This window comes from Bubalus kerabau, chromosome 1 (genome assembly GCF_029407905.1).
Source record: "Bubalus kerabau isolate K-KA32 ecotype Philippines breed swamp buffalo chromosome 1, PCC_UOA_SB_1v2, whole genome shotgun sequence".
NCBI classification, from domain to species: domain Eukaryota; kingdom Metazoa; phylum Chordata; class Mammalia; order Artiodactyla; family Bovidae; genus Bubalus; species Bubalus kerabau.
The window spans coordinates 24784770-24812762 of NC_073624.1; the positions used below are offsets into that span (position 1 = coordinate 24784770).

The window sequence follows — 27993 nt, forward strand, 5'->3', positions numbered from 1 at the left end:
GGGGGGGGGGGTGGGGGGGCGTGTGGAATCCTGCGCCCCAGATCGTGTGATGAAAGCTACCTCGGCGGCCGGAGGTGGGGTGTTGTAGCCGGTTTTGTGTAGGTTGGAGGGAGGTGGGTTGGTGGGCCGAGTTTCTAGTCCCAAAATTTCCTCCTAAGAGCGGTTGACAGTGTGCGCGCGGGTCGGGGGGCGTGGGGCCGCGGTAAACTATCTGGAGACGCTCGGGCTGGGGGGCACAGTGTAGTATAAAAACGTTAATGGATGTGCAGGGCGCGTCGTTCCCCCGGCTGCTGGCCAGTGAGACTGGGAGGCGCTGGCAGGAGCCCTAGAGAAGACGCACCTTTCCCCTGCCTTGGGGAAGCATTGGGAAGGGCGAGGGGTTGGGAGGTGAAGGTGGCCGGGAAAAATAGACCGTCTCATTTCCTAGGAGGCTGTGGAGTGGGGTGGGGTGGGCAGTGGTAAGAAACCGAACAAGTACATCTATAGCAAAAACGTATTATTTCAAAGGTCATCCATTCGGAATCCCTCGAGATTCAGGCAGTGCCATTTTTTACTGAATTTGTGGGGGAAAATTGCTTTCTGTCTCTTTATTTCTAGGGTGTTTTTGAATAAGGAAAATGTTAAAATCGAGATAGAGATTGAGACTGAAAGGGCTTTTGATTTTTGAATCTGAAGTGAATTCTTTCTTTACCATGTAGGATACTGTTATTTGTAATACAGGTCTAATACAAATGATCTCCTTCAATAATTTATATCCCAGTTGTGTTTTAATGTGAAAATTTTGAAAGTTTATAATAATTTGGGTTATTCTCCAAATTACTGTATTTTCAGATTAGTGAAGTTAGCATATATGCAGTTGTTTTCCCTGTTATTTTTGTGGCGGTGTACCTGATGATTTTAACCAGCTATCCAGCCCCAGCCTTCAGTATAACAGTTCCTATTCTGTCCAACCTACAGTCCATTTTTTTTTTTTTTTAACTACTAAACTTCCCCAATACTTCCTAACCTCACTAACCCCTTAAGGTTAGCCCAAACCACCTGAGCTCTTCAGACCACCATCAACCAATCTCCTTGTGCCCTTAGCAAGGAATTTTTTATGTTAAAATGCCTCCCCCTACCTCACCTCAATAGACAGATTAGCATTAGGAAGCAGTGATCTCGTTCCTTTAAGTACTAGTCAAGCACTAGTCTCCATGGCCCCTTAATAGGGACATCGCGGGAAAGATTCAAATAGCAAGTGAATATTAGGACTAGTGATTTTGTAAGTCTGTTCCAGACCTTTGAGATAGTGTATTTCCCGTCTTAGAGTTTCTGGATTTCTACTAAATTAAGCGGTTTTTCTCGTTCATTACCATTTTCTTTTCTTTCTTCTTCTTTTTTTTAATATGGACCGTTTTTAAAGGTGTTTGGTTTTTTTTTTTGATTTGTCACAATATTGCTTTTGTTTTATGGCCAAAAGGCATGTGGGTCTTAGCTCCCCAATCAGAGATGGAACCTGCACCCCCTACGTTAAAAGGGAAAATCTTAACCTCTGGACCACCAGGGAAGTCCCTCATTACCGTCTTCTAGTGTTATGTTATCCATTGTGGTAGCCAAAAGCCATATGTGGTTGTTGAGCACATGAATGTGACTAGTCCAAGTTGAGGTGTGCTATAAATGTGAAATACACTCAGGGCTTCCAAGAATTAGTATGAAAAAGTGTTAAATATCTCATTAATAATTTTTATATTTATTACATGTTGAAATAATCATATTTTTGGTTATTAGGTTAAAATATTAAATTTAATTTCATCTCTTTCTTTTTACCTTTTTTGTGTGTGGATACGCGACAGTTTTAGTTTATAGATGTGACTCATTATGTTTTCATTGGATGTTGCTGTTCTAGACCAACACTCCTGGTAACTTGAAGCCCCATCTTTTGAGATCGGTGGCTGATAATACTGAGGAGTAGGTGGTAATATCTAGCTGTCATTCTCACTTCCCAAGTTAAATCAAGGCCTAGAGTGGCTTCAGGGACCCTTAAAGAAATCTGCCAGCACCCGACACCTACTGTTTAATCTCTAATACGTAGTATTGGTTTTGAGCCCAGACTATGGAAATATGGTACAATTCTGTGGTTCAGTGCTAAAAGAATCCACCTGCCAGTGCAGGAGATTGAGGAGCCTCAGGTTTGATCCCTGGGAGGGAAGGTCCCCTGGAGGAAGAAATGGCAACCCACGGCAGCATTCTGGCCTGGAAAATCCCGTGGACAGAGGAGCCTGGCTGGCTATAGTCCATGGGGGCCGGAAGAGTCAGACACGACTGAGCGACTGAGCATGCACTGTCTGATGAAATCAGACTTGATCACAGCTTTCCACATTATGTAGAGAACCTGAGAAATTCAATATGTTAGACATGACTCTGAAAAAAAACATTTAGACCCCAAATGAAGTCTCTATGAGTAACTTTTCACTAGCTCTTAGCAGCAGAGAGGAGGGTGGTGGGGAGATGAAAGTGTTCTCATTCTAAGATTGTATCTCTATCAGAAGATTTGAACAAATGAAAAGATGTGCCATATTTTGGGGTAGGAATACTCAACATGATAAAGATGGCAATAAATTTATACCTTTGCACTAAATTCTAAGTTCTCATTCTATTTCATTACATTGTTCAATCAGTTTAAACACTGAGAACCATTTTACTTTAATTACTGTAAATTTAGAATAGTTACAATTACTCATAACACTAATCCTCCACACCCCAACTAGTACCTTTATACTTTTTTTTTTTTTCCCAGAATTTTCCTGGCTTCTTTTCCTTGCCTTTTCTCCCCCACCCAATGGATTTAAAATGAATTTCGTCCAGTTGCAAATATAATTCCTATTGAGTTAAAATATAAATAAAGTGGGATCTTTATTTCCCGCTTCATACCAGATAAATTCCTGAAGGATTAAAAAGCGAATTTTTTTTTTTTAAATGAAGCCATAGACATACCAGAAGAGATCTCAGAGAATTTTTAAAATTTAATCTTGGAATGAGGATGGTCTTTCTAAGTATGACACAACATAAAAAATCTATAACCTGAGTTTCCCCAAAATCATTACATTATTCTGGTTTTGCCTTCTTATTCATAAAATCCAGTGACATAAAAGTGTTCTGTGTGGAAAGCTCACCATAGAAAGTCAAAAGACAGTGACTTGGTGGTGGTAGCTGCACAGCAATGTGAATGGACTTCACTGAACTGTATGCTTAAAAGTGGTTAAGATGGGAAGTCTTATGTTACATTGTAATAACTGTGCGCACAGGCTCAGTCTGTCTGACTCTTTGCAACTCCATGGATAGTAGCCTGCCAGCCTCCTCTGTCCATGGGCTTTTCCAGGCAAGAATACTGGAGTAGGTTGCCATTTCCTACTCCAATAATTAACTATGATAGTAAATAAATATGCAACTCCAGTGGTCCCCCCTTATTCTAGTGGATGTCTGAGTCTGAGGATAGTTCTGAACCCTGTATACACTGCTTTTTCCTAAACTAAGGAGTAGCTGTGCTAGACAGTGGAATGATTTTTGTCCTGGATGGGATGGGGCCAAACCATTGAGAGATTTCATCATGCTACTCAGAAGGTCCTGCAATTTAAATCTGTGAATTACTTCCAGAGTTTTTCATTGAATATATCTGGACCCCAGTTAACTGAAATTAACTGAAACTGAGAACATTGAAAATCTGGATAAGGAGAGACCACCATCCTGAAAGAATTTTTTTTTTAAATAGTTAATTGCTTTTTAAATTAAAAAAAATTATTTTATTTGGCTGTGCTGGGTCTTTGTAGCTGTGTGGGATTTTCTCTAGTTGTGGTGATAGGGGACTACTCTCTAGTTTTGCACAGGCTTCTCATTCTAGAGACTTCTCATTGTGGTGGCTTCTGTTTCGGAGCACAGGCTATAGACCATTTGGGTTTCAGTAGTTACGGTTCCCGGGCTCTAGAGCACAGGCTGAGCAGTTGTTGTGCATGGGCTTAGTTGTTCCAGGCATGTGGGATGTTACCAGACCAGGGGTGGAACTAGTGTCTCCTGCATTGGCAGGCAGATTCTTTACCGCTGAGCTACCAGGGAAGCCCCTGGAAGAATTTTTAAGTTCATCCATGTCCCACCTAAAAGAATCTCACAAGATTCTGGATCCCATCTTTCTTGAGGCTCTGAAATGAGACTCTTCAGGGTAGAGTTACCCAACTTACTCCCTGCAAGACCATTTTGGAAGTAACTTCACCTTCCCTGGTGGGTCAGGTGGTAAAGAATCCGCCTGCAGTGCAGGAGACCTGGGTTTAATGCCTGGGTTAGGAAGATCCCCTGGAGAAAGGAATGGCAACCCACTCCAGTATTCTTGACGAGTGGACAGAGAAGCCTGGCAGGCTACAGTCCATGGGGTCACAAAGAGTTGATCACAACTGAGTGACTAACACTTTTCACCTTTTATAGTTTCTGTTTCTTTAGCTATATAATGAGGATGCTCATAGTTCTCTCGAAGGATTATTAATACTGTTTGGTGGCATAATGTGTGTGCAGTATTTAGCACAGTACCTGGTATATAATAAATAATAATCATTGTATTAATATATACAATTAATAAGGACAGCCAGTTTTGTTTTGTTTTTTTTTGTCCACACCATGTGGCATGCAGGATCTTGGTTCCCTGACCAGGGATCAAACGCATGCCCCTGCAGTGGAAGCTTGGAGTCCTACCACTGGACCACCAGGGAATTCCCCAAGACACCCAGTTCTTATTTTGGATTCTCTAGTAACCACAACCAGCACTATACTAACCTTGTCAATTTATTTTCTCATTTTTAATGACTGCTATTGTTACCCTTAAGAAGAACAAATGATTTTACAGGAGGGTGGTAATTTAATGAACAAAATGAATATATTGTAAAAACTTGTCGAAATGGTAGAGTTTAATGTGGGAGTTCCCTGGTAGCCTAGCGGTTAGAATTAGCTTTCACTGCCATAACCTGTGTTCAGTCCCTGACGGGATAAATGAGATCCTTCAAACCACACACCGAGGCCAGGCCAAAACAAAACAAAAAGGCATTTGTTTAGTTTGAAAAGTGTGTTAGTCACTTAAGTCATGTCCAACTGTTTGCGACCCCATGGACTATAGCCTGCCAGACTCCTCTGTCCACGAAATTCTCCATGCAAGAATACTGGAGTGGGAGAAGGAAATGGCAACCTACTCCAATATTCTTGCCTGGAAAAGTCCATGGACAGAGGAGCCTGGCAGGCTGCAGTCCAGGGGGTTACATGACTGAGCATGTGTGCATGAGGGTGGAGGGAGATGGGTTGGTAGCAATAAAGTGGTAGAACTTTAAAAAAAAAAAAAAAATAAATAAGAATACTGGAATGGATGGCCATTCCCTTCTCCAGGGGATTTTCCTGATCCAGGGGTTGAACCTGGGTCTCCCTCACTGCAGGCAGATTCTTTACTATCTAAGCCACTGGGGAGGTTTAGGGTCATCATTTATTATCTTGGAAAGGACCTGGTATAGATTTGTTTGTGGTACTAAGTCAGTAACACTCACACCCATACAAAAGACAATGGCAAACTGGAAAAAATGTTGGCAGCCTATATATCGAAGACCTCATTTCCCTGATAAATAATTCCTACAAATCAACAAGAAAAAGCAAACAAAGTAGAAAAGTAAGCAAAGTATGTGACCACAATTTTCAGAAAAGGAAATACAAGAGACTCTTAAAAGACATGCTCAGTTGTAGTTTGAGACTGTTAGGATATGTCATGTGCAGAATAGGTGAGTTTGGGTAAATAGAGTTACAGTTACCATCTCTTGGATGCAAAGTTGACCATTATTCTTTCTTGAGATTTTGACATTTGCTTCCCTCCCTTTTGTCCAAAGCTGAGTGGTTTTTTTCCCAGCTTCACTGAAGATCAAGAAGCAAGGAATTTGTATTTGTGGAAGCCATGACCACCTTTCAAGTTGAGGGAGAAATCCCTCTCATCCAAACCATCTAATTTTTGGCTTTTGGCATCACCTTACTTTGCCCATAGAAGTAGGTGCAATGACCTTTGTCAACATGTTTCATTCATTCTTGATTTTTTTTTTTTTTTTTTTTTTTGGCCACACCACCATGTAGCTTGCAGGATCTTAGTTCCCCAACTAGACACTGAACCTGCAGCCCTGGGCAGTGAGAGCACAGAGTCCTAATCATTAAACCACCAGGGAATTCCTCATTCCTGGTTTTAATGGCTGTATATCGTTGGATAATCTGAGTTTCTTAAAAATCGTTGCCTTATTCTGGCTTTCCCTTTACTTTCTCTATTGTTGTAAAAAGATTCAAGCAGAATTTATTATACGATAAATATGAAATATTAAATAAGAGAATGTGCTGTGCTGTGCTAAATCACTTCAGTCGTGTCTGACTCTGTGCGACCCTATGGATTGTAGCCTGCCAGGCTCCTCTGTCCATGGATTCTCCAGGCAAGAATCCTGGAGTGGGTTGCCATGCCCTTCTCCAGGGGACCTTCCCAACCCAGGGATCGAACCCATATCTCTTATGTCTCCTGCATTGGCAGGCAGGTTCTTTACCACTAGCTCCATCAGTAGAGAATATTATGGAATAAATACTAGGATTTAGCTAATCATGTGAATAAAGGGTTAAATCCCTCCTACACACACATATACACACACACATATTGCATTTTATGTTATCTACTGTAGGTTTAGTCTTTTTTTTTTTGTCAATGCAAAACATTTTAATAGGTGGTCAAATATACAGTTATTAGAATTACCTAAATATCACTTATATAAAAATTGGTATATCACATTAGATGACTCTATAAAAACACAAATCACACATTGACAACGACCCCTGCAGTCCAAGAATACCCGCCTCATCAGTAGTACAAATTACACTTTTTAAAAAAAACATTGTTTAGACATTTAAACCAAAGTAACTTTGACTAGACTAAATACATTCATTCATCAAGTACAATAAAGTTAGCATAGTCACTAACAACACAATTTTAGGTGCAATTTCACATGCGTTCATAAATCTTCCAGTTCAGTTCCCACAGTAAAGTGTCTTTGTGTACGCCATTTTCATTTATATATGGGTGCAGCAGTTCTACACATTTACTTTATAGAAATAATCATATGTGTGACTAAATGTGGGCTTCCCAGGTGGTGCAGTGGTAAGGATCCTGCCTGCCAATGTAGGTGACATAAGAGACTTGGGTTCGATCCCTGGGTCAGGGAAGATCCCATGGAGGAGGGCATGGCAACCCATTCCAGTGTTCTTACCTGGAGAATCCCATGGACAGAGGAGCCTGGTGGGCTACAGTCCATAGGGTCACAAAGAGTGGGACATGACTGAAGCGACTCAGCACACACGCTGCGTGTGCCTAAATAAATATTTACCAGAATGATTGTTGTTAAGTTACATATTAAACTTCAAAAGGAAACAAAAAAAGTAAACAACCAACCAACCTCCCCTTTGATATAGGATTGCAAGATTGATTATTTGATTGGACCAACTATAGAATATACAAAAAAGACACAGATGACAGCTACTAAAACACCCCAGGTGGCTTTATTTGGATGAATAGTGAAAGTTTATAATATTAAACCTGGCACAGAACAATATTTATAGTATGATCCCATTTTTGTAAAAATATTTTTTAAATACCTGGTAGCTCAGACAGTAAAGAATCTGCCTGTAATGCAGGAGACCAGGGTTTGATCCCTGGGTTGAGAAGATCCCCTGGAGAAGGGAATGGCAACCCACTCAAGTATTCTTGCCTGGAGAATCCCCATGGACAGAGGAGCCTGGCGGGGTACAGTCAATGGGGTTGCAAAGAGTCCAACACAACTGAGCCACTAACACGCAGACATGCACACGTGCATAGCCCCATGTCTATGGAGGATTACCTCTTCAGTGTTTGAGAATGAGATTACGAAGCAATTTCGCTGTAGACATTTCATTATTGGTTGTATTTTTTGGAATGGATTTTAACAAGAGAAAAAACATGAAGAGATTTCAAATTTGAAAAAAAAACTATCCTTATAATTCTTAAACGCGGAGTAAGTTTGTAAAAAAAAAAGTTTCTCTTTGTCTCATACAGTCTCTTTTCTGACATTAGCAGGGAACAAGGCATTTCTAGATTCATGTCCTCTCCATTTTTCTATTTAGTTTCAGGTATTGTTAAATCCGTGAATGAGTTATGAGAAGTGTGTGAGTTTGGGTATATGATTTTGCTTCCAGGGCACATCAGCGAGGTATAAATATCATTCATATTAACTCAGGGGTAACTTAACAAGCCATGGAAAATTGAGCCTATTCCATCTTTTTGCCACATGGGATCCCATTGGTAATATTATCCCAAACCTCACATTCCTTGAACTTTGGCACAGTTATGGATTCTGTCTGAAATTCAACAGATCAACTCCCTGCTGTAGTTTACTTACTTAGCACCTAGTGCTGGGGAGATCGTTTTAAATTTCAAGTGAGTAGACCAGTCTTGAGCTGTCACTCTCCATGGGACTGACCTGGGGCAGAACTTAGAAATCTCACAATACCCGGGATGGGAGATCTCCAAGTTCCGTCTTCATCCGACAGATGAGGACATTTGAATCCATGATTTCCTGTAAAGTGGAAAAGTTAAACATGATGATTTATAGGTTCCTTCTGGCTTACAATTCAGAGATTCCTGTTTCCTAGTCCAGATCACGCTTTCCATCCCTGTGGATCAGGTTATTTTCCAGGAAGCTAGATTCTTGATTTTTTGGCCACAAACCACATATTCACCAGAGTTGAAGGAAAATAGCAGTTCAAGAGTGCAGCCTGAACACTGAACATTTATTTATTTATTTATTTAACCTTTTTATTTTGTATTGGGGTATAGCCGATTAACAAACAAGGTTATGATAGTTTTAGGAGAATAGTGAAGGGACTCTGCCACACATATACATGTATCCATTCTCCTCCAAACTCCCCTCCCATCCAGGCTGCCACATAACATCGAGCAGAGTTCCGTGTGCTCTACAGTAGGTCCTTCTTGGTTATCCATTTTAAATATAGCAAAAGAGGAGAGTATGTTTTAAATTAGTTAATTTATTTGGCTGCATCTGGTCTTCGTTGTGGTGCAGCATGCAGGATCTTAGTTCCTCTACCCGAGATCGAACCTGCTTCCCCTGCGCTGGAAGTCCCCTGAACACTGAACACTTATTATTTTACCAGAAAAAGGCATGTGAAGGTACAATATAATGGTTGCTTGGTGGTTCTAAACACTGCTTCACTGCTGCCTGAATATCATGGAGCCTCTTCTAAGGGCCAAGCTTTGTGTCTTCAACATGACAGATAGGAGCCTCGCCCTCATGAAGCTAGAGGAAGCTAGGACAAGGAATCACAACCACAGTTACCTGTGAGTGTTCTGAACAATAAGTGCAATGAAGGGACCTCAGAGCTTCTGCTCTGTGCTCCACACAGAGGTGTCCAGTTGAGGGATCAGACTGGAAGCAGAAGTCCACACACTTTCCCCAGGCCGCCTTGTATTTGCCAAAAAGAAACAAGCCTTTAAAAATCCATCCCTCTGTGTGTGCTTCTGCAGCCCCCTGTGTTGTAGAGGCTGCCCTGTAGGATGCTGTTTGGAACACAGGGTCTCACGTAGTGGTGGGGGCCAGTTGAAAGAAAAGTGGTCCAGGCAGAGCCCTGCCCAAGGCCCCAAATCCAGGAAGGCTTTTGATGATGTGAAAGGTGTTTGTGGCAGGTATGTAGCCAGCAGGGCTAAGTGCTTGGACTGGAGTGATGGGCAAGTCTACATGGTGATGGCCTTTTAATTTTGGACTTTACATCAAGAGCGATGGAGAACCATTGGATAACAGAAGAGAGAGACTTCAATTAAGCTTCAGTGAAACTCTCTCACTTCCTCCTTTTGTCTCATTCTAGTCAAAACCCTTAGTCTCATACTGGGATCATTCCAATAGGTGTGGGGGAAAAAATGGCAGGCTCACACTTTTGTATTTATTTGAGAGGGTGTTCAGCATGCTTGCTAAGTCACTTCAGTCATGTCTGACTGACTCTTTGCGACCCTGCCGACCGTAGCCCACCAGACTCCTCTATCCATGGAATTCTCCAGGCAGGAATACTGGAGTAGGTTGCCATGCCCTCTTCCAGGGGATCTTCTGGACCCAGGGATCGAACCCAGGTCTCCTGTACTGCAGGCAGATTCTTTACCACTGAGCCACTGGGGAAGCCCACTGCTCAACATAAATAGTGTAAACTACGTTTTAAAGCTTTGATCTCAGTAAGTAAAAGAGATGTGAAGTCCTCGTACCATCAGAGCACGTGCTGGTCACAACTGATTTATTTCTGGTTTTGAAGGAGGACCCAAGCAAGTGCTATGGCCTGGTGTTGGGTGATCAACTAACTGACCCCTTCCACTCCACCTTTTGGGGGTTCAGCTTGCATTGTCTTCATTGTCATGATGAGTTGTATGTGTTGTTTTATGGGCCAATCCATGTTTTACCCTCTGCTGGTACAGTTGGTGTGAAGCTTCTAAGCTAGTGAACAGCTAGGGATGAATATGAAATCATTGAAGAAATGATTCCATATTCCAGCATTTTATTTATTTATCTTGTTGCTCATCTGGACTGAGCAACCAGATCCAGTGTTCACAAATACTTTGGCCAGGTGATTGCTTATTTACATATTTGTTTTTGAAAAGAGACTTCAAAAGAGGGATAATAAAAATGGGCAACTCCCGGGATTGTTTCCCCCGCCCTGCCTTCAATGAAGATCAGTAAAACAGAGACCTCTGCTGGTTAAACTGGTATAATAACCTAGCATTGGTCTGTGGCCATTAAGCTTTCACAGGTATTAGCAAATGGATTCCGCACAGTTTATTCATTATCTCAGCTCCCAACTTGGGTTCTTTTGGAACTAGCTAAGTAACAGCCCCAATCACAGTCGTTTCTGCTTCTGTCTTTGGTGTTAGGCTTCCATATTTCTGAAAAATAATAGCCGTAAGTATCAGCTGCAGCCAAAACCCAGACCTGAAATACCTCCCACATCTTGTCTTCTGTTTCCTTCCTCTCTTCTGCCTTTCACCTCTCTTCCTCCTCTCTGCCAGTAAAATAAAATAAAACACATCTTCACTCAAAAGAGAGAACTGCTGATGGAAAGTGAGAAGGAGGGAACAAAACTCTTATCTCTAGCTCATCCTTCCCTGGCTCTAGAGGCCTGGGGCCCAGGGTTGGGGTTTATATACCTGAGAAGAGCTGTGAATCCCATTAGCATCTTCTGATGGAAACGTGCAACCGTGGGAATGTGAGTTGTGTGTGAATGGAGACCAAGGATGCTGCAGAATGTAGAGTGGAGTTATGTGGAAGGAGAAAGGGGACTGTCTCCATAAGACCTTTTGTTTGTCAACAGTGCAAACCGTGATTTGTACCTGCTGAGTGCCAGGCCCTGAGCCAAGCCAGTGATGTACCTTATTCTGTTTCTTGCTTTTCCTCTCTATCGATGATTTTAACATCTTTCTATGAAAAAAATATAAGCGAAGGACTTAGTACAAGGCCCACATAAAAATAATCTCTGTGTGTGTTTGCTATTTTAGGATTATATTTTTACTCTGGAATAAGGCTACAAGGATTATTCTACAATGCTATTATTCTACATTATTACATTATTATTCTACATTATTCTATAATGCTACAACGCTACAAGCCTTGCACATGAGAGAAGGCCTTCCTGTGCTCACTAGAGTATGCTCTAAGCTCACCTCTAGAACAACATCTCCAGCTCTTTGGAGCAGAGCAGAAGAGGTGCCTCTGGTGTGCCACATTTCTTCTGCACAGTGGCCCCTATCTCCTGTTTTCCCAGATCTAACCTACTCTCACTCCTTTATTCATTCTTGTACTTTCTTTAAAAAAATATTTATTTGGCTGCACCGGGTCTTAACTGTGGCATGCAGAATCTTTGATCTTCATTGCAGCATGTGGGATCTTTAGTTGCCGCATGCAGAATCTTTTTTCCCAGGCCTCCTGCCTTGGATGCACAGTCTTAGCCACTGGATCACCAGGGAAATCCCCATTCTCATACTTTAAATAACCTCTTCTGGATTGACTGAAGCACAAGTGTCAGTATCAAGTTATATTATCATGATATGCTAATGTTAGTATCAAGTAATGATCATTTTAATGCTCATTAATGCTTAGCTCGTCTAGCCCATACTTCTCCTCTGAGAAAACCGAGGTCCAGAGAGGTTGTCAGTGGCCCAAGTTTATCCAGTCAGCTGGTGGCTGAGGCAGGGCTGAAACCCAGAGCTCCTGGATTCAGCCCTTCCTGCACTATCCTTGGTCTGCAGTGTACAAAAGATGGTTTTTACCTGTACTTGCTGCTCCTCTCTGGGGTTGCCTGTCACCCGGTCTTCTGGGCTCCCCCAGTCTCCCCTGCTGCACTCAGGGAACCTGGGCCCTTCAGCACAGTCACTAGGCAACTTCTCTGACCAGCTCTGGGGCAGGCTTTCTCCTTTTCCTCAACTGCTCTGGCCTTTTTAGGGCACTAACAAATCACTTGAGTCACAAATTTACCAAAAGGTGTTTGTAGGCTTTTATCCTTCTCGGAAATGTCTCCTGACCTTGGCATTTCTAGGCTGCTGGATAGTGTTGAGTACTTTTGTGTGTGTGTGTATGCTGTAAGTTTCCATATGTTAAAAGTTGTGCATGTGTGCTAAGTTGATTCAGTCACGTCTGACTCTTTACAAGGCTATGGACCATAGCCCACTAGGCTCCTCTGTCCATGGGATTCTCCAGGCATGAATACTGGAGTGGGTTGCCACGCCCTCCTCCAGGAATCTTCCCAACCCAAGGATCAAACCCCCATCTCTTATGTCGCCTATGTTGACATGCAGGTTCTTTACCACTAGCGCCACCTGGGAAGCCCATGTTAGAAGCTGACTTTTACTTCTTTGAACTCTCCCAGCTCCCTCAGCATACTACAGTAGCTTTTACTGGAATTATAGTCTCTTAACAGTATAAATCAATCTCTCTCTCTCTCCCTCTACATATATTGAGCTTCCCTGGTGGCTCAGATAGTAAAGATTCTGCCTACAGTGCAGGAGACCTGGCTTCGATCTGTGGGCCGGGATGATCCCCTGGAGAAAGAAATGGCAGCCTACTTCAGTATTCTTGGCTGGAGAATCCCACAGACACAGGAGCCTGGTGGGCTACAGTCCATGGGGTCCCAAAGAGTCTGACACGACTGGGCAACTAACACTTTGACTTTGATACACACACACACACACACACACACACACACACACAGGAGCCTGGTGGGCTACAGTCCATGGGTTGAAAAAGAGACATGACTTGGTGACTAAACAACAACAGAAACATATTTATCTGAATCACTTTGCTGTTGACTTGAAACTAACATAACACTGTAAATGAACTATACTTCAATTACAAAAATTAGGAAAAACCCAGAATAATTCTCTACCTGGGGATTTTAGGTACTGTGGTAAACCAGTTATAGAGAGATTTTAAAGAGTTACAATTATACCTTATAGTTTCTAATATGGTGCCCTGGGTATACTGTTACAATCTACTGAAGTTTTGTAACTGATAAATCGCCCTACTTCCGTACTGCTGCCAAATTAATTCATTTGTGGATTGGGCAGTTATTTAAAGAGGGCTCATGAAGTATGCCGGACTGTGTTAGGCTCTGAAGGTGTTTGAAAAGAAGTTTGACATGTGCCTATCTGTCGCCTTCTGGCTGCCTAGAAGGTGGATACAATGGATGCAACTTGAGGAGGCATCCTTTGTTCCTGAGGATAGAAGGTGCATTGTGGAGCAGAAAGATACAGGAACTCTAGGCCATGCCATGCCAGCTCTGCTTCGCTTATCTCCAGAATTCCTTTAAAAGAAAAGAAACTTTTATCTTGTTTAAGCCACTCTTATTTCTGGGCTCCGTTACTAGCTGCCAAATGCAAAGCTTAACTGATATAGAAGTCCTTGAGGAGTTTTGAGGAAGGAATCGATTCTGATTGGTAGCTATGAGAGAGATGGATTTGGGGAGGTGGGGGTTCCGGGGCATACAAAGAGATAAAAGTTGGCTTGGCAGGTGGGGACAGATTGTGGGGAGAGCCTCTGAATGAGGAGAATACACATTGATCTTACACAGGATCATTGATTTTGCTTTTTTCCCAGGACACCTCTGCTCAACTCCAGTTATATAGTTGTTATTTAAATAGGTAGTTATTGAGTCATTTGCATTCTGCTCTTGTCCAGTAGCCTGAAAGCTTGGGAGATTGAGAAGATGGGTACTATTCCGTGTCTTAAAAAGAAACAAGCAAAACTGGAATGGAAAAACAGTATCAGTGTTACAGTAAAGTGAAGTTAGACCACCTTTTCAGAACTCCTGCAGACATTTTCAAGGAAGGGAACTTTTGTTACATGTGATTGTCTAACCAGGATTCAAAATGTATCCACTACTGGATAGCAACTATAAACAATATTTTAAAAATACATCTTGGAGTACTTTGCTGAGAAAAGATAATTTTATGTGCTAAAAATTTCTAAAGGGGGAAATTTATATTTTGTTAACTTACTCTGAGCTTCATGTAATTACATAGTAGCAGCTGCCTCATCATGTAAACTTTTCGCCTTGAGGTTGGGTAGGTAATTTCACACCTTTTAGATTAGAGGACGTTTAACTATTGTTTACATGGGTTATAAACATGATAATATAGCTACATAATAACACAGCTTTCCTCTGAACCAGATGTGCTAACAACATCACAATCTCTGTTTCCTTAAAAATGGGTTGGCATTTCCAAAGTTCCTTCTAAATCTGACGTGAACAGGGAATTAGAAGTCATAACGCAAATGCCAAGGTCCCTTAAGGCAGTGGCCTTCAGCCTTTCTCCCCCGGCATGTGAAGGGCTAGTATGCCCAGTATTACCTGAAAATTCTTGCTCATGAATTATGTCTTACCACTCTTTCCCCTCTTTTGGAAAAAATACACCTAAAATGCAAGCAACTGAATAGATATTAGGCTATAGCCTGGACCATTGGTTGTGAACTTCCATACTTTTTTCTACCAACTCAACTTTAATAGTCACATAGGATTATTCCCAGTTTACAGTGGGAAGAAATATTAAAAACAAGTCCAAATGTTAGGTTTTGATTCACACCTCCCTGAAGTGCCTGGGTTGCATTTTGCTACAGCCTGCATGCAGGAAAAAGCCCCCAGTAGTCTGATAAGCAGATGTTTTCTCTCTACAGTTAAATAAATAATAACAGTGGCCAACATTTATGAAGCAGTGTGTGTTAAGGCACTTATCTACGTGATTTCTTTTAATCCTGATGAAATTCTGAGAAGTAGCTTTATCGATGAGAAAGCGGATTCTGGGAGCTATGGCTCAAGGTCACATTAAACCGCTGAAAAAGGCTCAAATTTAGGTCCTGCTGACTCTCAGGCTGTCTTTAGAGGCTTTTTTGTTGTTCTTGTAAATAATCTCAATATGAACAAGGCCAACTGGCTCAGGGTGACACGTGATCCCCAATCATTCTCTTTCACTTTCTGCCAGATTGGAAGACAGTCTTGTGATTAAATATTTCTGGCCAGCAATATCTAGCTGCCTACGGAAAAATGATATTCCTGAATCCTTGATAATTGTTTCACTGGACACAGAAACAAAGCTTGGAATGTCTACAGGAAAACCGCTGTTTCTCTGTACCTGTCTATCCTCCGGCAAGATGGAAAGAACGGTATCACTTTAGAAAGTGGCTTTGGGAAGAAGGAAAACCAGGAATGCTGCTTGGCTATGATTAGTAGACACTTTGGGGGGCAGGCTACGCCTACCACTGGACATTTTAAAATTTGGAAGCCACTTCTTAAAGGATGAAGGCAGGAGAACCAGAGAAGGCCCACACAAGGAGATTGGTTGGCTGCTTTGTTGATTGACTTGAGATAGGAAGGACTTTTACTATGGGCCTGCCTCTGAGCTTCCCAGGTGGCTCATTGGTAAAGAATCTGCCTGCCAATGCAGGAGATGTAGGTTTGATCCCTGGGGCGGGAAAATTCCCCAGAGGAGGAAATAGCAACCCACTCCAGTATTCTTGTCTGGGAAATCCCATGAACAGAGGAGCCTGGTGGACTACAGTCCATGGGGTCATAAAGAGTTGGACACACTTTCACTCTGATTTAAATATATAGTGTACAACATATTATTATGCATTGTATATAACAATTTAATAACATTATATTATTATAACATCGTGTAATAATATAATGATTAATATTATTAAAAGCTTCTCTGATGACTCAGTGGTAAAGAATCTGCCTGCCAATGCAGGAGACACAGTTTCCATTCCTGAGTTGGGAAGATCGCCTGGAGAAGGAAATGGCAACCCACTCCAGTATTCTTGCCTGGAAAATCCCATGGATAGAGGAGTCTGGTGGGCTGCAGTCCATGGGATTGCAAAGAACTGGACACAATTTAGTGACTAAACAACAGCAACAACAGTCTTCTCTTTGCTTCCCTAAGGAACACTCAGTAAGCACTGGATCTGTGGCAGACTGGTTGCAGGAAGCCCTGAGGCTAGTCCTCTGGGCAAAGGCAAGAGCAATATAACCCTAAACAGCCTGAGTGGTTTCAGGTGGTCAGAGTGAGGGGAAAGGAATGGGAGGATGCAAAGCAGTCTCTGAAGAGCAGGTCTTTCACTAGGGGTGGTTTGCTCAGGACTCAGGAATTCTTCAGAAAGGATGCAGGAAGAAGCTACTCCTCAGGAGAGTCCAGGAAGAAGATCAAGGAGAGGACATCTATCTTACCCCATCTTAGTTCAGTTCAGTTGCTCAGTCATGTCCCACTCTTTATGACCCCACGGACCGCAGCACGCCAGGCCTCCCTGTCCATCACCAGTTCCTGGAGTTTACCCAAACTCATGTCCATCGAGTCAGTGATGCCGTCCAACCATCTCATCCTCTGTTGTCCTCTTCTCCTCCTACCCCATCTTGGGTTCCATTAATTTGCTAGACCGGCTCACAGAACTCAGGGAAACATTTCACTTACCAGGTTGCCTGTTTATTATAAAAGGATGTAACTCAGGATTAGCCGAATGGAAGAGATGGGACAAGGTCGGGGAAAGGGGGTGGAGCTTCCACACCCTCTGCCAGCATGCTCCTCTCCTCAAATTTCCATGTGTTCACCAACCTGGATGCTCTCTGAATCCTATCTTTTGGGGGTTTTATGGAGACCTCATTACAAGGGCATAATTGATTACATGATTGGCCATTGGTGATTGATTCAGTCTGGGGTTGGAGGGGTAGAAGGGAGCCTCTCCCCTCCCCCATAGGTCAGGGGAGTGCGACTGAAAGTTCCAACCGTCTGGTCACACAGTTGACTTCTCTGGCAACCAAACCCCTTGTGGCTCAGCTGTTACAGAATTCGTGTGCAATTCAGGAGACCTGGGTTCGATCCCTGGGTTGGGAAGGTGCCCTGGAGAAGGGAATGGCTACCCACTCTAGTTTTCTGGCCTGGAGAATTCCATGGACTGTATAGTCCATGGGGTCCCAAAGAGTGGGTGGCAACTTTTAAAAATATATCCCTACCTGTTCACTGTTATACCTCCACATCTATTCCCATCAGTCCTTGCTCTCTCTCTTAATTTGCATAGTATATTCATAGACATTCCTCCATTCAGTTTTAGCAGCTGGAGCATTGTATTTGTTTTCCTTGGTGTTTCTGTTCTGGTTGGAGGCTACACATTATTCTTTACTTGAGGAACACAAGAGAACAATTCGAAAGTGAGGGGGGCGTATTGTAACACTGCTTAATAATCTGATACAACGTGGCCCATGCTCAGAATTCGAAGCATGTTTTCTTCATGACTGGTGTGTTAGACCTGCTTCCTAGAGCCAGTGCCTCATTCCTGAGCACAATGAAAGTGCTTCAGTCGGGTCCCTCAGTCGTGTCCAACTCTTTGCCACCCCGTGGGCTATAGCCCACCAGGCTCCTCTCTCCGTGGGATTCTCCAGGCAAGCATACTGGAGTGGGTTGCCATTCCTTTTTCCAGGGGATCTTCCCAACCCAGGGGTCAAACCCCGGTCTCCTGCATTGCAGGCGGATTCTTAACTGGCTGAGCCACCATGAGAACCAGGCCATGCTGGTGTGATATAGCTGCATTAGTGCTTGGCATAATCTATTCCGTGGTCATATGACCAAGTCATTAAGAGAGCTAAAATAACATGTCCATGGTGCTCATACATGGTGCGCCCGGGTCTCCCGCATTTCAGGCAGACGCTTTACCGTCTGAGCCACCGGGGAAGCCCATACATGGTGCAAGGAGGCCCATTTGTACAAAGTTCAGCAAATATCTATCTGAGAAGGAGTTTTGTTATGTCCGTTTTCTTTTTTCCCTTTTCTTTTAGGTTTCAATAAAAACATATTGAGGGCTCCCCTGGTGACTCAGTGGTAGAGAACCCGCCTGCCAATGCCGGAGACACAGGTTCCATCCCTAGTCTGGGAGGATTGCACATGCCTTGGGACAGCTAGACCTGCAGGCCACAACTATGTAACCAGTGCTCTAGAGCCCACGAGCCACAACTATTAAGCCCATGCATTGCAAGTATTGGAGCCCATGCACCCTAAAGCCTGTGCTCTGCAGCAAGAGAAATCACTGCAGTGAGAAGCCTGCACACCACAGCTAGAGAGTAGCCCCCATTCACTACAACTAAATAAAGCCCACACACAGCAACAAAGACCCAGCGCAGCTATAAATAAATACGTAAATCTTTACAAAAATGTATTGAGCACCTACTGTATGCTAGGCATTAGGTAAAAAAATACACACGCACATTATTTAAGCCTTCCAGGAACTCAGAGGTGTGTGGTTTTGTGTGTGTGTGTGTGTGTGAAATCACAGTATAATTAGTTACGAACACTAAAATAGATTTGAACAACCTGCTGTGAGAGTATGCAACGGGAAAAGATAACTCTGCAAAGGTTTGGCTGAGGAAATGTGATTTTAAGTATTGGAGGATTGGTAGGAATTGGCCTGGTCAAAACCCAACAAACAAAAATGTAGAAGGATAGTCCACAGGGCTGAACAGAATCCACAGAGGCACTAAGGCATGGAGGAAGATGATTGGGAAACATGATGCATAGGCTGGTGTTATTATGCTTGGGGTATGTATTCTAAAGTGAGTAGGAAGAGCTGTTCCATAAAAGAGGGAGGGGCTGATCCTGGAAGAAAGGAGGAGAGCTGGACAAACAAAATGAGCAACATCCACCACCTTGCCCACCATGCCTTGTCAGTTTCACAGAGCTCCTGCGAAGATCCTGTTTTTACAGTTAAGAAAACTGTAGTTCTGAGAAGTTGTGTAACTTGCTCAAGATGACATGTTTCAAGTGATGGAGATTTTTGGATTAAAAAAATAGATTTACCTGTTAACCAAAGCTAGAGTAATTGGGAGAGTGATGTATATTGAAAGGATAGACACAAAGACCAATGGGACAGAATACAGTCCAGAAATAGATCATCCCTATATTGTCAACCTGTTTTTAACCAAAAAGCAAATCCAATTTAATGTAGGAAGGATGGTCTTTGCAATAAATGGTGTTGAAACAAGTAACAACCATATGGGAAGAAAATGAGGAGGGGGAAGGAAATAGGGAAGGAGGAAGAGGAAGTAGAGAAGGAGGAGGGAAAAAAAAACCCACAACCAATAATACCTTTTATCTTGTGCAAAAATCACCTCAAAATGGATCACAGATCTAAATGTAAAATTTAAAACTATAAAACTTCTAAAGAAAACATAGGCGAAAAATCACTGTGACTTTGGATGAGGGAAAGAATTCTTAAATATGGCACTGAAGTAATGATCCATGAAGGAAAAAATCCACAGTTGAATTTCATAAAAATTAACAACTTTTATTGTGTGAAAGACACTGTTAAGAGAATGAAAAGACAAACCACAGGCTAATAGAAATATTTTCAAATCACATACCTGACAGAAGACTTATGTATATAATAAATGAGAACTTTTAAAACTTCCTATAGGAAAACAACCCACTTAAAACTGGGCAAAAGATTTCGAACAGGTACTTCATGAATGGTGAATAAACGTATGCACATATTCTCAACATCATTAGTAATTATGAAATTGTAAATTAAAACCACAGTGAAATAATACCACACGGCTGTTAGAATGGCTATAAACCCAACCCAAATCAAACTGAAACAAATCAAAAAACTACATGCTGGCAAGGGTATTGAACAACTGGAACTCTCATACATTCCTGTTCCTGGTAGGAGTGCCGAACAGTACGGTCACTTTGGGAAAGAATTTGGCAGTTTCTTATAAAGGTGAACATACACTTACCAAATAACCCAGTAATCCTAGGTGTTCACCCAAGCAAAATGAACACTTAAGTTCACACAAAAAGACTGTACATGATTGTTTATTGCAGCTTCATTCATAATCACCCAAACTGGAAACCCAAATGTCCATCAACAATTGAATGGATACACTGTGGCACATGTATACAATGAAATACTACTCAGCAATAAAAATGGAAAAACTATTGATAGATACAATAACATGGGTGAATCTCAAATGCATTTTGCTATGGGCAAGGAGCCAGATCCAAATATGATCTGCAGATCATATGGTTCCATTTGAGCAACTTCTTCAGAAAGCAGAAATAAATTAATGGATCAGTTGCTGGGGGCTTGGTGTGACAAGATGTGCTGGCTACACAGAGGCAACACTAGGAGATTCCTTGAGCTAATACAACTCTTTTGTACCTTGGTATCGATGGAGGCATACTGCTCCTTCACTTCTGAGTCAAGAGAAAAGATGCACACATTTTTGCAGTCTAGGGAGCTAATAGTAAAAAATTTTAACTTCTGTTTTTTTATTATATCGAAATAGTCATACCTACCCATTGACTTCTCTCCAAGGGCTTTTGACCTCTTGCAGCACAAGTTGGAAATTTCAGAGTCATTGACAAACCTAGAAAATTCCATCACAGATAAGATGTGGCATGGAGAATAATGGTTGGTCTATGGGTTTCCCAGGTGGTGCTAGTGGTAAAGAACCTGCCTGCAGGAGGCATAAGAGACTTGGGTTCAATCTCTGGGTCGGGAATACCCTCTGGAGGAGGGCATGGCAACTATTCCAGTATTCATGACTGGAGAATCCCATGGATGGAGCCTGTCAGACTACAGTCCATAGGGTCGCAGAGTTGCAACTGAAGTGACTTGGCATGCATGAAAATATGTCTATATTCTAATCCTTGGAACCTATAAACATGTTACCTTAAGTGATGAAAGGGTCTTCATGTTTCATGATTAGTGTTGTGGATCTTGAGACGGGGAGAAGAGCTTGGATTATCCAGGTGGGCTCAGTATGATCAAATGAATCCTTAAAGGAAAAACAGAGAACCTTTTCAGCTGTGGTCAGAGGTTGACATGACAGTAAAAGAGTGGTCCCTCCCTCTTTTGCATCCTTGCTCTGTTTTTCTCCACAGTACTTCTCACCACGTGGTAGGCAGAGTGATGACTCCCCAAAGATGCACGCATCCTAACCCCCAGATTCTGTGCTTACGTTTCGTCACATGGCAAAAGGGAGATCAGGTTGCAGATGGAATTAAGTTTGCTATTTTGCTGACCTTCAAGTAGGAAGATTATTTTGGGTTATCCAGGTGGACCCAGTGTAATCACAAGGGTCCCAAAATGTGGAAGAGGAAGGCAGATGAGGTCAGAGTGAAGTGATGAGAGGATTCAGTTTGCTCTCGTTGGCTGTGAGGATGGGGGAAGGGTCATGAGCCAAGGAATGCAGCAGTCTCTGAAAGCTGGAAAAGGCAAGGAAAAGAATTCTCAGGACTTCCCTAGTGGTCCAGTGGCTAAGACTCCACGCTCCCAATACAGGGGCCCCAGGTTCCATTCCTGGTCTCGGAATTAGATCCCACATGCCTCAACTGAGAGTTTGCATGCTGCAACTAAAGATCCTGCATACTGCAACTAAGACCTGGTGCAGCCAAGTTAAATAATAATTTATTTTATTTTTTAAAATGAGAATTTCCCCATTCAACACCTTGATGTTGGCCCAATGAGATGGGTGTCAGACTCCTAACAAGAGACTAAGTTTGTGTTGTTTTCCAGCCACCAAGTTTGTGGTAATTTGTTACAGGGGCAATAGAAAATGTATTATTCTTAAGCATAACAAGAAAATATTGAGTAGGGAGTACTTGGTTTCCTGGTCCCTCAACCTTCAACTGTGAGCAGGGTATCTATTTGTCCACTTTCAGAATCATTGCCACTGGGATCAGTTCTAGGGCTGCAAACTTAACAGGATGTTTAGTTTTTTAGTTTATTTATTTGTGGCTGCGCTGGGTCTTCATTGCTGGGAGCAGGCATTTTCTAGTAGCGGCAAGTTGGGGCTACTCTCTCGTTGTCATGGGCGTGCTTCCCGTTGTGGTGGCTTCTCTTGTTGCAGAGCGTGGGCTCTAGGGTGCACGGGCTTCAGTAGTTGCAGGACATGGGCTCAGTAGTTGTGGCTCATGAACTTAGTTGCCCCTCGGCATGTGGAATCCTCCCAGACCAGGAATCAAACCTGTGTCCCCTGCATTGGCAGGCGAATTCTCACTAGGGAAGTCCCGTGATGTTTATTGAGTTTAAGATTTACTGAGTATTAAATTAAACCATGCCCATTGCCAGTAATATTACTGAAAATCCTTTCCCACCTCCTGTTCACAGGTGGTGTGGCCTCACTTGAACCCAGTTTTAGGTCACGTCTGCTCTGCATCAAGAGTGATGCTCCTGATCTGAAGTTTTCCCTTCACCGGCTACCACTGCGAACTGGTCCCTACCTAGACCCATGCTGGCTTCACTCTGACATAGATTTATCTTCCCTCCGCTCTTGGCTGGCTTGGAATTTTGCTTTATGCCTCTGTGACATGGGGAAAATGTTTTAAAAGGGTGTCCTGGCAATACCTCCCTTCTTGTCTGCAAGGAAGAAGGAATGCTTTGTGCACTCCGCTCACTAGAGGGCCTTTGTTGAAATAAGCAGGGTGATTGGCAGTGAGGAGAATTAAAATGCTGAGAGGAGACCGAATTGTTTTACCCACCAGAGAATGAGGAAGAAAATATTATTAGTATCTTAAGAGGAAGTAGAGATGGGTGAATTCTAAGCTGTGGAGCTTTTGAGGAAAGAAACTCAAGGAATATTTCAAAGGAAGGTTTTCTCTGTAACATGTAATGTCATCTCTTTAGGGCTTCCCAGGTGGCTCTGTGGTAAAGAATTCCCCTGCAATGCAGGAGATGTGAGTTCAATCCCTGAGTTGGGAAGATTCCTTGGAGAAGGAAATGGCAACCCACTCCAGTATTCTTGCCTGGGAAATCCCATGAACAGAGGAGCCTGGTGGGCTACAGTCCATGGGGTTGCAAAGAGTTGGACATGACTTAATGGCTAAACAACAGCAGCAACAACAGTCTTCTCTTTGCTTCCCTAAGGAACACTCAGTAAGCACTGGATCTGTGGCAGACTGGTTGCAGGAAGCTGAGGCTAGTCCTCTGGGCAAAGGTAAGAGCAAGATGACCCTAAATAGCCCGAGTGGTTTCAAGTGGTCAGAGTGAGGGAAAGGGATGGGAGGATGCAAAGCAGTCTTTGAATAGCAGGTCTTTCATTCGGGTGTTTGCTCAGGACTCAAGAATTCTTCAGAAAGGTTTCAGGAAGAAGCTACTCCTCGGGGGAGTCCAAGAAAAAGAGCAAGGAGAGGGCATCTGTTAGCCCGCTTCCTCCCATTTCCCTTTCCCTTGGCCAAAGTTCACCCTAGGAAGACCTAAGTCCTCTGATCTCCCAGGTGGCAGAATCTGGCCACTCTGTGACCATTTGGGAAATTAACTTCACACCATGTGGTGTGGCCACTTCATTCAAATCTGGAAGTGGGGAGTGACTCTAGTTGGTTTTGTCAAAGTAGGCTTTGCAGCACACCCTCATCGCCTTGTGGTGGGTGCAAAAAGAAAGGAGAGGAGGGGTAATGGAGGGAAGCTGAGAAGGCTAAAAACATTTGTGTCTGTAACTGAGAAAAAGTTGTATTTAAATCTTTCTTAAAATTAATTTGTTTTGGATTGTAGTTGCTTAACAATTTTTTTTTCCTGCTGTATGGCAAAATGAATCAGCTATAAGTATACATATAGCCCCTATTTTTGAATTTCCTTCCCATTTAGGTCACCACAGAGCACCGAGTAGAGCTCCCTGTGCTATACAGCAGGTTCTATTTAGTTCTCAGTTTTATACATAGCAGTGTATGTATGTCAGTCCCAATCTCCCAATGCATCCCATCCCCTGCATCCCTTAGTGTCCATATGTTTGTTCTCAATGACTTTGTCTCTATTTCTACTTTGCAAATAAGATCATCTATACCATTTTTTGTGTATGGATGTACGAGTTGGACTCTAAAGAAAACTGAGCACCGAAAAATTGATGGTTTTGAACTGTGCTGTTGAAGACTCTTGAGAATCCCTTGGACAGCAAGGAGATCCAACTAGTCCATCCTAAAGGAAATCAGTCCTGAATATTCATTGGAAGGACTGATGCTGAAGCTGAAACCCCAATACTTTGGCCACCTGATGTAAAGAACTGACTCATTTGAAAAGACCTTGATGCTAGGAGAGATTGAAGGTGGCAGGAGAAGGGGATGACAGAGGATGAGATGGTTGGATGGCATCACCGACTCAATGGACATGAGTTTGAGTAGGCTCTAGGAGTTGGTGATGGACAGAGAAGCCTGGCATGCTGTGGTCCATGGGGTGTCAAAGAGTTGGACACGACTGAGGGACTGAACTGAACTGAATACCATTTTTCTAGATTCCACATATATGCATTAGTATAGGATATATGTTTTTCTTTCTTTCTTCACTTTGTCTGACAGTCTCTAGGTCCACCCACGTCTCTACAAATGACCCAATTTCATTCCTTTTTATGGCTGAGTAATAGTCCACTGTATATATGTACCACATCTTCTTTATCCATTCCTCTGCTGATGGACATTTAGGTTTCTCCCATATCCTGGCTGTTGTGAATAGTGCTGCAATGAACATTGGGTTGCAAAACTTGTATTTAAATGTTGCTACAAATTGTGAATTGTGTTTTTAAGTGCAAGCGTTTTCATAAAGGCACAGAAAACTATTTGAAAGAGTAGGAAATCATTTCCTTATGCTGCCAGAGAAATCTAAACTTTAGACTTCCAGATTATAACTGTAGCATCCCCAGCCCACCAGGTAGCAGCTTCTACCATCTTGTTTTTTTTTTTTTTTTCACCCAAGTCATACATACTTATATTTTACTCTTTAAAAGAAAATGTAAACACAGCCTTGCGGGTGAAGGGAGTTGCATTAGTGTGACACCTGGCTTTTTTGGGGCCCTTTCTTAACTCTGCCCTGAACTGAAGGAGGGCATGGTTTAATTGGCAGATTTGTGGGGAGTAAAGTGAGCTTGCTCAGCTCATTCTTGTTCCCTTCCCTCTTTGGCACCAGCCAGCATGAGGTCTGCTCTGCGAGCAGCTGACCCTCCCATCCCCATCAAGACAAGTGTACTTTGATCAGAGTTGCTGGATCCTACTCTAGGACTTGGCGTCAGGAAGCTCTTCTCTCATAGTAAACCGAATCCTGCAACCCAGCTTTATCAGGAATTAAGTGGTCATTTGGTTTTCTTCTTCCATTCTGTTATCTCATTTTTTAATTTGCGTTGAACTCAGAAAAGGAGGAAGGGTGCTTTCTACTGGACCCCCCCTTCAGTGTTCCCACGTTTGAGGCACTGACTAGAAAACTGATAAGTGAGAAATGAGAAGAGTCAGGGAGAAGCAAATGAAAACACCTGCAGTGATCAAGGCTTCTGGAGTGGCTGTAGATTGGTGTTGGTCCTGGGGTCTCGTTCTTGAGTGTGTGCAGGACATCATGATTGTTTGTTTGTTTTAATTGAACATTGATTTACAGTGTTCTGTTTCATTACCTCTGTACAGCAAAATGATTCAGTTATGCACACACACCTTGGTCACCTGATGTGAAGAGCTGACTCACTGGAAAAGACCCCGATGCTGGGAAAGATTGAAGGTGGTATGAAAAGGAGGTGACAGAGGATGAAATGCTTGGATGGCATCACTGACTCAATGGACATAAGTTTGAGCAAACTCCAGGAGACAGTGAAGGACAGGGAAGCCTGGAGTCCTGCAGTCCATGGGGTCCCAAGGAGTCGGACCTGACTTAGCAACTGAACAACAGCAACAAATATGTATACGTATATATATGTACATAAGATTTTTTATATGGGCCATATTTTTAAAGTCTTTGTTGAATTTGTTACAATATTGCTTCTGTTTTATGTATTCCTTTTTTGCTGTGAGGCATGTGGGATCTTCACTCCTGTACGAGGGATAGAACCCAAACTTCCTTCATTGGAATGCAAAGTCTTAACCACTGGACAGCCAGGGAAGTCCCTATACATTCTTTATTTATATTCTTTTCCATTGTGGTTTATCATAGGATATTGAATATAGTTCCCTGTGCTATGCAGTAGGACCTTGTTGTTTTTCCATTCAATTCTCTCTCTCTCTATATATATATATAAACTTACATCTGCTAACCCTAGCCTTCTTCTCCATCCTTCCCCCACCCCCCTCACCCTTGGCAGTCACTAGTCTGTTCTCCAAGGACATTTTGCTCTTGGCACTTTGTGTAGGCATATATTGGACCAGGTAGTTGTTTTTTTTCATGATGGTGCAGTTGGCTTTTAAGAGCTGTGGCTGAGGAAAAAGACCTTGGAAAAGCCACTCAGAGGTTGTAAGTGGCCTTGGCAGGGGCACAGGAACCAGGAGAGGAACTTAGCAGGGGCCAGCGAGCTGAAGAGGCCTTAATAAGCAGTTACAGCTGGGGCAAGGATTCAATTATAAGGAGAAAGAAATAGTCCCTTCATACACTCTCCTTTTAGATATTAAAGGAGTGGGAAAATATTTGCCGTTTTTTAAACTGCGGGGCAGCTGGGTTCTCTCTGGACTACAGAGCATTAGTGAGGGATTGGTTTTCAGTGTGCTAGTGCTAGGCCTAGGTAGGAAAGATAAACAAACAGCTCGACTTTAAATTCTGCTTTTATGTTGTTTTGAACCATCTTCAAGGGCAAAAGAGGGCGGGGTGGATGGACCTAGTTTGAATTCCTGTGGCCCAAGCATTATTCCCTCTATTTTTGTCCTCAAGGCTACTAGAAACTAGTTATTTAGATACGATAGAGAAATCCTTCCCAGGTAATGGTTTACCTGTGTAGTCACTCCGTCGTGTCTGACTCTTTGTGACCCCATGGACTGTAGTCTGCCAGACTTCTCTGTCCATGGGATTCTCCAGGCAAGAATACTGGAGTGGGTTCCCATTTCCTTCTCCAGGGGATCTTCCCGACCCAGGGATCGAACCTGTGTCTCTTACACCTCCTGCATTGGCAGTTGGCAGGCAGATCCTCTACCACTAGCACCATCTGGGTCCTTCTGTATGTTCTACTAAATCTGTCTTAGGGAAAAAAGGTACATCACAGACTCAGCTGGCATTATTATTTTCTAACTGGGAGGCCCTGTAAGAACTATCCCCATTCCAAAGAGATGCAGCTTAACACATTATTGACTGGGGGATTTTTTTGCAGAAATGAACACCTGTGGCTGGTATTTGTTGTGTAAGTGAATATTGAAACATTAAGGTATTAATACGTCTCTGGTCAATGAATTGTTAAATTGCTAGATGATCTCTGACTCCACTCAGGCATTGAAATCCTCTCCAGCTGAGAGCAGAACAGCAAGATGGGGGGATGAATTTTGGACTTTAATTTCTTTGAATTTTAACTCATAAAAGAAAGAAAATTTTATATTGAGCTTTACTTTCTTTGAACTTTAATGTCTCATGATTTTGATTTCATTTTTTGGATGTTAATTTCTTCCTAGAAATTTAGTAAAGGGAAGAG

General features: G+C 42.6%; 1 long non-coding RNA gene across 1 annotated transcript; it reads left to right on the plus strand.

The window, feature by feature from the left end:
* Nucleotides 1-27970, plus strand: LOC129645454 (uncharacterized). The gene is made up of 3 exons (XR_008711344.1): nt 1-74; nt 23508-23577; nt 26018-27970. It is a non-coding gene; the product is annotated as an uncharacterized LOC129645454 (long non-coding RNA).
* The last annotated feature ends 23 nt before the right edge of the window (nt 27971-27993 follow it).